Here is a 12,607-nt window from a genome sequence, read left to right as displayed (position 1 = left end):
GTTTAAAAATTTAATTAGGAAATAATATTAGTAATAGGATTAAGTTTAGAAAACCCACTTACATATAAATTCAAGCTATTTTAGCGGTCTAAAGTTATGTGGACCTTCTACACTAAGTGTTTTTCTATGTATTTACTCAATAAAACATATTGTAAGTAAACATACATTCACGCGTAGTCTCTGAATAGAATAAAATAACATAATCCCGTTCAAGATATACATTTTAAAGAATCCTCTGGAGACAAGAGTAATCAATGTACTGTGATAAAAACAAATTTTATTTTAAAACCATAATAAAGTAATATAATGGAATTATCTTTGTGTTTGTACATAAATTCCCGGAATAATCTCATTTTTGGGAATATTCTCGAAAATAATTTTCCCGTGAATTTACTTATTACTAGTCCTTACCTCTGTAATTTCTTTTAGAAAAATTCAGTTTTAAACAGAAATGTTTCAGAACAACTCTGGAACGCCTCGAGCAATTTTAACCAAACTTTGTACGCTGATGACCTAAGACATGCACATGAAATTTATGTGGACATGACACCCCTTGTACTAGGGGGAATGGTGGGGTGGAAGGGTGAAATGAAAAATAATTGAAAATCAATACTAGTGTCAAATCCATAGTTTTCGAGATCGCTTAGATGAATAGGGACACAGCTCATGCCGTGTAAGTCCATTCCAATCCTTCAGCGGGATGGATCTGTCAAAATATTTTCTGCAAATATATTCGCTTCAAGCACTATGAGGTAAATAATATCGTCTGTAATAAAGTTTCAAAAATTCCAAGGTATTACCCTCATCGTTTACATTAACTTTAAAACCACATTTTCACAAAACACCAGGAAAAGATTGCGTGTCCAGATTTTCCATTATTACTATTTGGCTGTTCGTTTTCAGAAATTTCTATATCCGAAGGTGATACATCAGAGAATGAATAACCTGAATCACTATCGCTAGACTTCATCAGATAAGAAGCAATATCTTATTCTACTAGGTTGTGTTTACTTGCCCTTCTTATTTACTTTTGTCACCAGAACAGGATAATTGCGAAAACGACCAACTAATTTCTTGTCTTGTCTTGAATCTCTTGCGAGGTATTATGATTGTCACGTTCGAAGATGGCCGAAATTTCCTGTTTCAAGTAAAATTGTTTTTTCATACTGTTACTGTAAATAAGAGGGCGAAGCAGCGCGTGTACATGTTAAAAATGTAAAACAGTTAAGCTGTCAAAAGTAATTGTAAATAGTAAAAACTGAAGAAAATAGTGAGAGCAAAGTTCCCAATATTTATCGTTTACAGCACAATCTCACTCCCCCCAAACTAATTTCTCCACGGAAACATACAAAAATATTTCTGCAGTGACACTTTTCCAATGAATTTTTCTTTCTTTCTCCTTCTTCTTCATGTACTACAAAATCTACCACAGAATAACTAGTCCAGAACATAAAAACTTTTGCCATAGAATTAAAAAAAAATCATGCTTTTCGCAAATGCCGGACTATTCAAACAAACACAGGTCAGTATACGCACACATTTCTCACAACGTAATATTAGGACAAACACAGAATGTATAAGAAGTAGTCCTCACGGATTATCCCGACAAACACAGGGCAGAGGTTAAGAACTAGATTATTCATAGGCCAACTTTAAAATTCTCTAGTTTCCTTCTACGGGTATGAATTTTGGGGATAGTTATCCTCTTTGATGAGCGTTTTTATACGTTATATTGTTATATGATGGAGTACAGGTTCTTGGAAAATTGTATGTTTAGCCCACTTTAAAATTTCTTTTTCCCTTTTACGGGTATAGAATTTCGGTGGTTTTTATCTTTTTTGTTGACGTGATAGTTGTATATAGGTTCAGGACATGAGTACCTTAATGCATCCTTCTCAAATTAGGGATCGTCCCTTAAATTTAGGCATGAGTACCTATTTAGCAGAACCATGGTTATGGTCCAGAATTACTTTCAGTATTTTGATAAGTTTTTGTTTCCTTTAAAGTGTAAAAAATGCCAAAAGATAGGAAACTTAGGGAAAAATAAACTAGCAAAACATTTCAAAAACGTTTGTGTTGTGAACGTAAGTATGCTAGATAGGAATTTACGCACTTCACACGAACTACACCTAAATACGTTTGGTAAGAAATATGTTTGTGTCAAAATAATAAAGGCTGGGTGTGAAATGGGGTGTAGTAAAGATAACAATGTTATACCGTTGTACTGGGATACATTGGTACACACCAAGGAAACTAAAGTAGGAAACGATCATTTTTTACCGTTGAACACAGGAATAACCTTGGAAACATAAAACCCGGTACAGATATCAATACAATGAAACACTCTAAACTAAATCAGCTTAAAGTATTCCATCACAATGTGCAGGGTCTTGGCAATAAGCTGGATTTTATGGATGTGTTAGTTGAGACAGTGTTATAAACTGCACATGTTATTTGCATCACGGAGCATTGGTTAAACTGTACTTATATTAAATCTGTAAAATTAAAAGGATTTGATTTGGTAAGTCATTATTCAAGAGTTAACTTGATTCATGGAGGAGTTTGTACATTCGTTCATAACAAGTTAAATGCTGATGAAATTGATGTATTGGTGTTTAATCTGGAACTTTACTTTGAAGTATTTGCAATAAGTCTCACTGATGAAGTGCCTATATGGAGTATTTATAGGTCTAATTCGGGTAACTTACGGGTATTTTTTAGAAATCTTGAACTTCTTGGCCATCTGTGTAAAAGATAAAGTATTATCATTTTGTGTGGCGACATAAATATAAATTACATGGTTAACAATAGTTAAAACTGATTTACAAAACCTATTAACTTCATTTAATCTCAAAGCTATTATTAATACACCTACCTGATTTGGGGAATCAGCACTTGAGCTAGTAATAGTAACCAGAGTGTGTCGTAACCACAAACTTGAAATATTCAACCCAGGTTATTCTGATCACGATGCAAAATTAGTTAGCTTATCACTTCCATCAACTAAATTACCGGTGTTGCAAAATACTACCAGAATTAAAAAAAGGTTATTTTCAACAAGTAACATTAGTTACTTTTGTTATTTGTTCGCTCTTGAGACATGGGATGGAATCTATTCAGCTTCCACTATGGACGAGAAATTTAACTCCTTCTTAGATCCATACTTGCACTGTTTTAATGTAGCTTTTCTTCTCATGCCAATTAGTAAATGTAATAAAATTAAGAAAAATTGGAGTACAACTGGTATTCGTAATTTCAAACGAAATTTAATTAAGTATGCTAAATTGCTTAATGATACAATTGTTTCTGATGTATTCAGAAATTACGTTAAAAGGTATAAGCAAACATATAAGAAAGTTATTAAGACAGCAGAGGTAATGCATAATTCGAAAATGATTAATAATTTTAGCAATAAAATTAAAACTATGTGAAATATTATTCACCAGTCGGTACATACAAAGAAAGGTGATACTTAAATTTGGAATCACGTCATTTTTGGCAATAAAAGAATTACAAACCCTGCTGAAATTTCAAATAAATTTAATAATTATTTTATAAGTTCTCCTCAGGTAGCTCTTGGTGCTCTACCCCACCAGCCTGGTACAAGTGGTTCTTCAAACATGCCTTTTTATCCAAAATGTATTTTTGTTACCCCAGTAACTATTGATGAAATATTAGCAATTATAACAAAAATGAGAAATAGCAGTTCTGTAAGTCTTGATGAAGTACCGTCCACTAATATAAAATAATCTGCTTCAATAATTGATCCCCACCTAACTCATGTAATAAATTTTTCCCATCAATCAGGTATTTTCCCACAACGGTCATCAGTGATTCCCTTGTTCAAAAAAGCCAGTCGTTACAATGTTAAGAATTATCGCCCAATCTCAATTTTGTCTGTATTTTCAAAAATTTTTGAGACGGTAATGTCAAATAGGATAAGGAATTACTTACATTCCAATAATCTAATATCATTATCACAACATAGGGCTTTAACTGGCAAATCAGCTGATTCTGCAATTTTGGATTCTTTTTAGTACCGTACTGTTATGCATGAAATAAATAATAAAAAAAATGAGCAATTGGACTCTTTGTTGATCTTACTAAAGCATTGGACACTGTAAATCATGATCTCTTACTTAAAAAATTATGTTTTTATGGTATAAGAGGGACTGCCAATAAATGGATCGAGTCTTACTTGAAGGATAAGTATCAGATACTTCAAATTACGAACGAAAATCATGACAAAATGCATAACTTTAGTAGTTATAAAGGTACAATACTAACTGGTGTACCTCTAGGATTAGTGCTTGGTCCACTGCTCTTTCTTATTAATGATTTGACACATGAAATGTTGCCTAATAAATGTGTTTTATTTACTGATGACACCAATGTTATTATTACAGGTAACTCACATGATATTGAATATATTCTAAACACTGCGTTTTCACGATTAAGTAACTGGTTAAGTAGCAATAAATTAATTTTAAACAACGATAATACTTCCTTGCTAAATTGTTACTATCGTCTTCAAAATAAATTTATTCCTTACGTAATGGTATATAACATAAAAGTCGACCTTCCTATTTCAACTAAATCTCTTGGTGTCACCATTAGTTCGAAACTAACTTGGAATGAACATATTTCTCAACTCAACAAAAAATTAAGTAGTATTTGTTTTGGCTTCCGTAGACTAAGAGGTAATGTCATAACAGAGGCTTGTTTCGGTGTACTATGCAAAATTCCATTCTTTAATAACTTACGGTATTATTTTTTGGGGTTATTCTACTCAATGTATTAGCACGTTTCGCTTACAAAAGAAAGCACTAAAGGTTGTGTCTGGATTGTCACCAAAATCTTCTTGCAAGCCCATCTTTCGAGCACAAAAAATATTACCATTACCTTGTGTGTATCTATATAAATTTTCTGGTTTATCGTAACACTTATTTATTGAAAATAGTAACGTCCATAAATACAATACTCAATTCGTTATTAATTTGCATGTCATCCCCCAAAATTTCTCGTTTTTTCAAAAAAGCGTGTATATTAACTGTACAAAAATTTTTAATAAGTTACCTGACTTTCTAAAGCAAAACAAATCATATTCTATGTTAAATTATGATCTCCACAAGTTCCTACTAGATAAATGTTACTACTTGGTAAATAAGTTTTTTGAAGACAGTGTATATTTTTTTTTTGTTAATTATGTTATGAATGTTAAAGCTTATAAAAGTCATAGTTATGTATGTATTACTCTATCTGTAAGTTTTTTATAGCATATATGTAATTATTTTCAATTTTGACAATTGTATGCGTACTCGAGAATACTCTCATTTGTATGCAAAACAGGCATGTAAATAATACCTAACTTTTAGTTTCAAGATGTAAAAGTTTATTTTTGATTCGTGAATCTCGAACCATAGTGTTTCAACGTCAAATAGTGTGTAATGTATCACCATACGGCAGAACCATAGCTATGGCCCAGGACTAATTTCGAAGTGTATAAAATTGCCAAAAAATTGAAAATGTTGCGAAGGGATAAGTAACTTCTACTGATCAAGGTTCAGTTTTGATTGATGAGCCCTGAAGCCAAGTGATTGTCAGTACTGTGTCCATGAAAAGATACATTCATTCATACTTTCTCTCGTTATATCGGTTCCTGTAGCAGAACCAAGAAAGTAATACAAGAATTTTTATTTAATTGAGGTGAGCAGCAACTCCATATAACCACCCAACACCAAATATTACTCTATGTAAAACTTACAAAAATACATTAAACAAAAATAACTACATAACTTAAAAATTATATAGATACAAGCGTCACAAATATTATATACTCCTCATTAACAGTGGGGTCACTACAAAAATTTTTTTCATTCGTAATATTTACTTCACTATCCTGCATTCAGAAATATATGTCTAACTTCAAATAAAGAGACATTCCTGAGAAAATAACTCACCTAACATAACATTAGCTATTAAAATTATTCTTCAAATCTCAAATACGGCATTCAACTGCGCACCAGAATATAGTCTCATCATACACAGAGCGAGTAATAATTAATAATCTTACTTAATTTCAGTATCCCCACACTAAAACAAAATCGAATATAACATTTGCCATCAAAAGTATTCATCAAATTTCAAACAGAACATTCAACTGCGCGCCACGTTTCAGTCACCACACGCCGCCCGAAAACGACCAGCAAGTACAAGCAGGCAGAAAAACGTGACATCCCTACTCCGTGCTATACAAGTCACTCTGAAGTAGCGAATGGTTCGTTCAAAAATCAGGACTGAACTGAACTATATCATTGAATCGAATTATTGAAAGAATTACCTAAAGGGAAGACTTGCCGGAAATTAATTGCAAATTGAACGTAAGTGGTGTGGAAATTTATTGCAATTCAGTTGACTGGAAATTCCATTCGGTTACAACTGAATTACTGGATTTAATTGCAATTGCTTTCCATACCAATTACTTTCAACAGACTGATTTATTGCAATTAATTTTCAATGATTAATGGAAAACTATAATGAACATTTGACAATTAGTTATTTCAACTGTAATTGGAACTCAAAATTAAATAATTCAATAACGAAAACCCACATGTTTAACTAATATCGTTTAGGTGACAACCACAATCGCGGAAACGCCTGTTTTCTTCAGACGCACATTGTTCTATATAAACGGCCTACCAGCTTCGATACGCCTTACACAGTTAGACAGTATTACTGCCTTTCAGTGGTATCTAGCATTGGTTAATTTTTGTCTTTTGTACTGTGATGTTTTGTGGCATTTCTCAGAAAGCTATTTTTACACGCTAATCGTAAAAGAATTGAAAATTTTCAAAAATTACATTCGGTGTCCTTTTTATATATGCTAGGTGGGGTATTGTAGTGTAGCGACCCTCAAATATTCTGAAATCAATGAAAGAATTACTTCTAAGAGTTACTTCGAGTGGTGTACCTAACTTGACCTGCACGACTAATATTACAAATATCTTGTATAGTTTCTTTGTTGGAATTCTGAGAGACACTATTACGAAAGTAGCTAAGTGATACTGGTGTTTTATTATTATTATTTTTTAATTAGTTAACAATGGTAAGGCTTATATACTTATTAATAAGTAACACTATATTATTTTGTTTGTATCTAGGAGTTACGCGGACTTACCCCTTAATGTCTACTTGGTTTTTAATTACTTCTTGTCTTACCTTCTTATCGAAACCTATTATTTTCTTTGCTTCCCCTGTTTTATGGGAGTATCATCTTTGTCAAAGAATACACACTTCTCGACAGTAACATTTTAATTTGCTCTTTGTCAACTTGTTCTTGACAAGCTCAATATAAAGGTTAATTTTCCATCACACCAGTGATAATCCCTTACTAATACATATTTTGAACACTGTAACAGTCGGATGGTCGTGTTAGCACGCTTCTGTGATAATAAAGTTTTCAGCACTGTTATAAGTTGCAGGCTAATGCATTCTAGGAACTGTATGGCGTGTACTCTGTCTGATCTCCTAGGCCGCGAGATACATTTAGCAGTTTTTTAGGGTTAAGTTCCAAAGTTTGGCGTCCGTTTCCAGCAAAATTTTGAAAATTTACCGGAAAAAAATTAATAATTTGCTTCTTTGTGTGTTTGAAAATGTATAAGGAGAGCGAAAGTTGTTTACTTTTTGATATAAGCGGTTCTATACATGGAACTATTTGGCAAGCGGAGGGGAACTTCTTGGTGCCAGATTAGTGCATGGTAGAATTGTGAGAATGTAAGGAGCATTTGTTTTGTAAACATGGCTGCAGGTATTTCACACACGCAGCCCTGCATATGAGGTAACATTATTACTATTAAAAGTAAGTAAAAGTCATGTCTTAATAAATCTAAATATAAATTGTAGAAAATATGGTAAGCAAATAACTATACAGAAGCGTGGAGAAAGTTACAATTTTCAATGTCGCTGTAAGCAACACAATCTACATGGCGGCAAGGTTTTAGAACACAGGTACCCCTTTTTATTTATCTGTAATAAAGACAGAAAACAACGTGCCCTGCGGGGCTCTAACCCGCCTTCACTCGCTGGCAATACTATGTATATTAAATATTAAACTTTCGTACAGAAAAGTACTGATAATTACGCTTCTAGCCATAAACTAGGCGAACGACCAACTTTGGAATAAATGTCGTTTTTAATTTTTTCTCCGAAGTGGATGTTAGAACAGTAGGAGTATTTTTAAAACTATAAATTTGTTGTTTTATTTATACGGTCTATAACTTTCAATTGACTGTTTCAATATTGCAGCGGCATTTTAATTGTATTTGCTAAACGACATAGATGAAAATAGAAGCAGAAAGGATTGAATAATTGCCGTGTTACAAATTAAGCATCAGCTATTTGGAACTAGCCTTTTTTCTTTTAAAAAAAAATTCTTTCTGCTTCAACTTTTGCCGATTTTCTTTCAGAAATATAATTAAATCATTACTGTATCGCTATTTATTTATGCTGGAGTTTTCTTTATTTCGACGGGATATCAAGTAACAAGCTCACCTCAAATGTAAATTTTAAAAATATGAGGATCCATATTCTCAATAGGCAATAAATTCTTAATCACAGTATATTACATGCATGCAATGTGATTAATATTTTTAATTCATTTTAAAAACACCAATTTTAATATTTATTTAATTATTATTTACCTGGCCAGACGTTACCTTATGATCTTCCATTTCTTTAAATTAAGTATGCTGGTTTGCCCACAATCCTGTGACAGATTGAGGAAAATCATCATTCATGTCTAAACATTCTACCGTATTCTACTGTAGTAGTACATAATTTGAAACTAATTTGACGCATGGAAAATATTTCTAATTTACAGCAAGTTTTCAATGTACAATAATACATAATATACTTCCATAGATTACGTTCTTCTAATCATATCTATTTTATTCCCTTTTATTCACTGTTACCAGCTTTTGAGTTACCAGTTACCACTGTTACCAGGTTACACAAGCTTTTGAAAATAGGTTTTTTGCTCATGTTACATTTTGAGATCTGAACAAAGCTTTTGACTGCGTAGACCAGTCTACTGTTGAACAAATTAACTAGTTATTGCATAAATGGCACTGGACTGACCTTAATTAAAACATATTTGGAAGACCGAAAGCAAGTTGTCTTTACAAACGGTATACAGTCTCACACAGTGTTGCCACAGTCCTAGCTCTGGAGTGAGTTGAAAAATAGTACCAAATTGAAAAAAAAAAGGCTGAATTCATTATTTTATACCAGTGTAATATATTGCTCTATAACACGAAACTAAAAGAGGGAAAGTTCTAGAACACTCTTCCCCCCTCTTCCAAGAGTCCAAATCAAGAAAGTGCTCTTTTTTAAAAAAAAATTAAAAAAACATCCAAATAGGAGGACCGGGAACAACCGTGCAAGTAGATGAAACTTTTCTCGCACGTAGGATGTATAACAGAGGCCGCAAATTAAAAGAGAAAACAGTTATCGTCTTCGGTATGTATTGTAGGGAAACCAATTACGCCTCTACTTCAAAGTACCACTAAACCAAAACGCTATTATGACCATATATGAAAAAATATATAAAACGAAGGACAAATCAATCACCTCCAAATTCGTGTATAAACAGTACATTATTATAAAATATTAAAATATAAGTTATTGCACCGCTTACTTCACGACCGAAGGAGGATAACAAACTGTAAGAAGCATATAAGGTGAGTAAACTGACATCTGTAACGTGAAATGTAGGAAAAGTCTTAATGACACTTTTGAAAATGTGAGAAGTATTTGTTAAATGGTGCTGAATTGGGTAGGATTGTACCAACTTTTCCACAAAAGGGGCTGAAAATGCCAGTGTGTTACCAACGGGCCGATGGATGACAAAAAGGGGTGAATTTCGTACGATTGTACCAAGTGTGGCAACACTGGTCTCAAATGAAAAGTCTAAAGTGTGGCGTTCCTCAAGGGTCGGTGCATGGTCCACTGTTGTTTACCATAATGATCAATGATCTACCAAGTTGTGTACAAGCTCAATCAGTATTGTATGCTGATGACTCCACTTTTGTGAACATAAACCACGATGTAGATAACCTTGTACATTTGACTAATAGCGTTTTAACTGTAGCAAGTAAGTGGTTGGAAGCTAATTGTTTTCATCTCAATAGATGTAAAACACAACACATGTTATTCGGCTTGAGAGAAGTTCCAAATATTAACATTACAAATAGTGTAAAATTTCTGGGTATTTATGTCGATAGTAGGTTATCATGGGAACCACATATTCAGTATATGGCTGGTAAAATATCTAGAGTTGTCTATCATCTGAAAAGACTGAAACCCTATGTATCGGATGGTTACGTAAGAACTGCATATTTTGCATTCTTTCAAAGTATTCTCTCATACGGTATACTCTTTTGGGAAAATGCTTCACGTATCAATGATATCCTATTAATACAGAAAAACGTAATTAGAATTATGACAAATTCACAACAAACAGCGCATTGTAAACCTTTATTTAGAAATTTGAGAATATTAACTGTGACAAATTTAAATATATATATATATATATATATATATATATAGCTATTTTGTTTGTGAAAAACAGACTACCTGAATTACAGTGCAGATACAACTTGCATTCGTACAATACAAGGTACAATAAACTCATAGATGTACCATATAAGAGACTCAATAAGTCGAAGAATAACTATGATGTACTAGGCATAAAATTGTATAATGGGTTACCAAGTGAATTATCTTCAAGTCCCATGAATGTGTTTAAACATAAATTATACAATTGGTTATTAGAAAGACCGTTTTATTCATTAGATGAATACTTTACGCAAATTAAATGTGAAAGTTAACATATTGTAATTTTGACGTTGTCTGTTGCCATAATTGGTTCAAGGACAATAAAACTATTATTATTATTATTATTATTATTATTATTATTATTATTATTATTATTATTATTATTATTATTATTATCAAAATATAGGTAAATTTTGCTCCGAAAGTCGCTAAAACTGGTATTTCTCGATTTTAAGCCTGAAAACGATGTGTCTTAGGTCGCGCCTCCATTGCTTCCGAATGCGATTGCGAATTCATGTGCCTCTACTAGGTACGAAGATTTGCGAATGCGAATCAAGTTGCAATATCTCTTTCAAAGCTTCAAGGTAAAATATTTTTGACTTGTTCTTTCTTTAAAAAAAAAAAGTTCTTTGGGGCCTATTAATTTCCTTTATGTGTAAAATAGAGTAAATGTCGCTCCCGTTATTATTATACTTCCGTGGTAGCCTGTACTATTTTCACTTTAAAATAAATTAACAAAATAAAATTAGAGATTACAAAATCAACCTACTTCTAAGAAAATTTTCTCCATGAGTTAAGAAACCCGTTTTTGCTATTTCAAACATATTTGTCAATAATTGAATCGTTACTTTCTTTTTTTCTTTCTTTTTTTCTTTCTTTCTTTCTTTTCTTTTCTTTTTTTTTTTTTTTTTTTTTTTTTTTGAAACGACACATGTCAGGGAAATTAAGTTTTGAGAAAAATGAGAAAAACTATTCTAAACCCTATTTTTCAAAGCATGAGGTTCGCAAACTACCGAATATTACAAAATGTGCCGATTCAAGTATATTAGAAGCATAATAACTTTTTTCCGATGTGTTATGTTAACACTGTGGTAATTTTCTCATCTTGACATGTGCTGTTTTACAAACAAACTAGGATTAATGTAAATTCTTTAACTCATAATAATCTCTATTGTACATCATTACAATACAATTCCTTGTACAATGTTATTGGGAGGTCACTTTGCAGGCCAGTTGACAAGTTCATCATAAAATTGAAGGTACTCGTGTGGTATGTATTGCAATACCTTCTTGATATCGTTTATTTTCTCAGTACTGATGGGAAATTTCGTCTCTGGGTACACTGAATGTATTGGTAGGATAACATGCAGTAGGTGTCTAGGTCCAAGTCGAAATGTATGCTTTACCAAGCTGTCGATGAACCCACTAGCAACGATAGCGTCGGGTACATATGCTGAATATACAAAATGCGAAAATTGTGAAATTTGGAAGGACTATTTTTCAGGCCTACTTGATTCTACAGACAAAGTATTTTCTTGAATAACGAAGGCCACCAAGACTTATAATCTATGATATCAGATACATGAGTCATTTTGACAACAGAACTTCGCTCTTTGTTCGAACAGATTATTATCTCCGCATTCTCTTTTGGCACATAAAGTCCATCATTTCTTTTCAAGACTCTTTTAACCATTGCAAACAGTCGATCATTCGGCAAGTATAAGTGTCCTCGCTGCGGAAAATACTGATTTGTTGACTGAAATCGACCTAGGTGAACTAACGCTAACAGAAACCTGATCACTGTATGATTCTTGTTTTGACCTATACAACTATCTGAGAAACCATGAAGATGTTTTACTGTGTTAGGGACGTTGTCATTGATAAAATCTAACACAAAAGATACAACTTCATTAGGTCCTTTGCGTCCTTGTCCTTCGTGGTACGTATAAAAGGTAGTTTTGTCTGTTCCCAAGGAAGTTACACAGAAAACATT

At 32.6% G+C, this 12,607-nt stretch overlaps 1 protein-coding gene across 4 annotated transcripts in view; it reads right to left on the bottom strand.

Moving 5' to 3' along the window:
- Positions 1–9,205, bottom strand: part of LOC145671346 (uncharacterized) — a 62,517-nt gene extending 53,312 nt beyond the window's left edge. The window contains exon 1 of one of the 4 annotated variants that reach the window (XM_081740385.1): positions 9,136–9,205. The gene's annotated coding sequence lies outside the window, so the exon portion shown is untranslated. Of the gene's footprint in view, positions 1–8,699; positions 9,114–9,135 lie in introns of those variants that run through there. The other 3 variants (XM_081740383.1, XM_081740384.1, XM_081740386.1) reach the window with 3 other exon arrangements.
- Between the last annotated feature and the right edge of the window lie 3,402 nt (positions 9,206–12,607).

This window comes from Thermobia domestica, chromosome 15, assembly GCF_964235325.1.
Source record: "Thermobia domestica chromosome 15, izTheDome1.hap1.1, whole genome shotgun sequence".
In the NCBI taxonomy this organism is placed as follows: domain Eukaryota; kingdom Metazoa; phylum Arthropoda; class Insecta; order Zygentoma; family Lepismatidae; genus Thermobia; species Thermobia domestica.
Note: the sequence above shows the minus strand (reverse complement) of the source record. Positions and strands in the feature narration are given on the sequence as shown.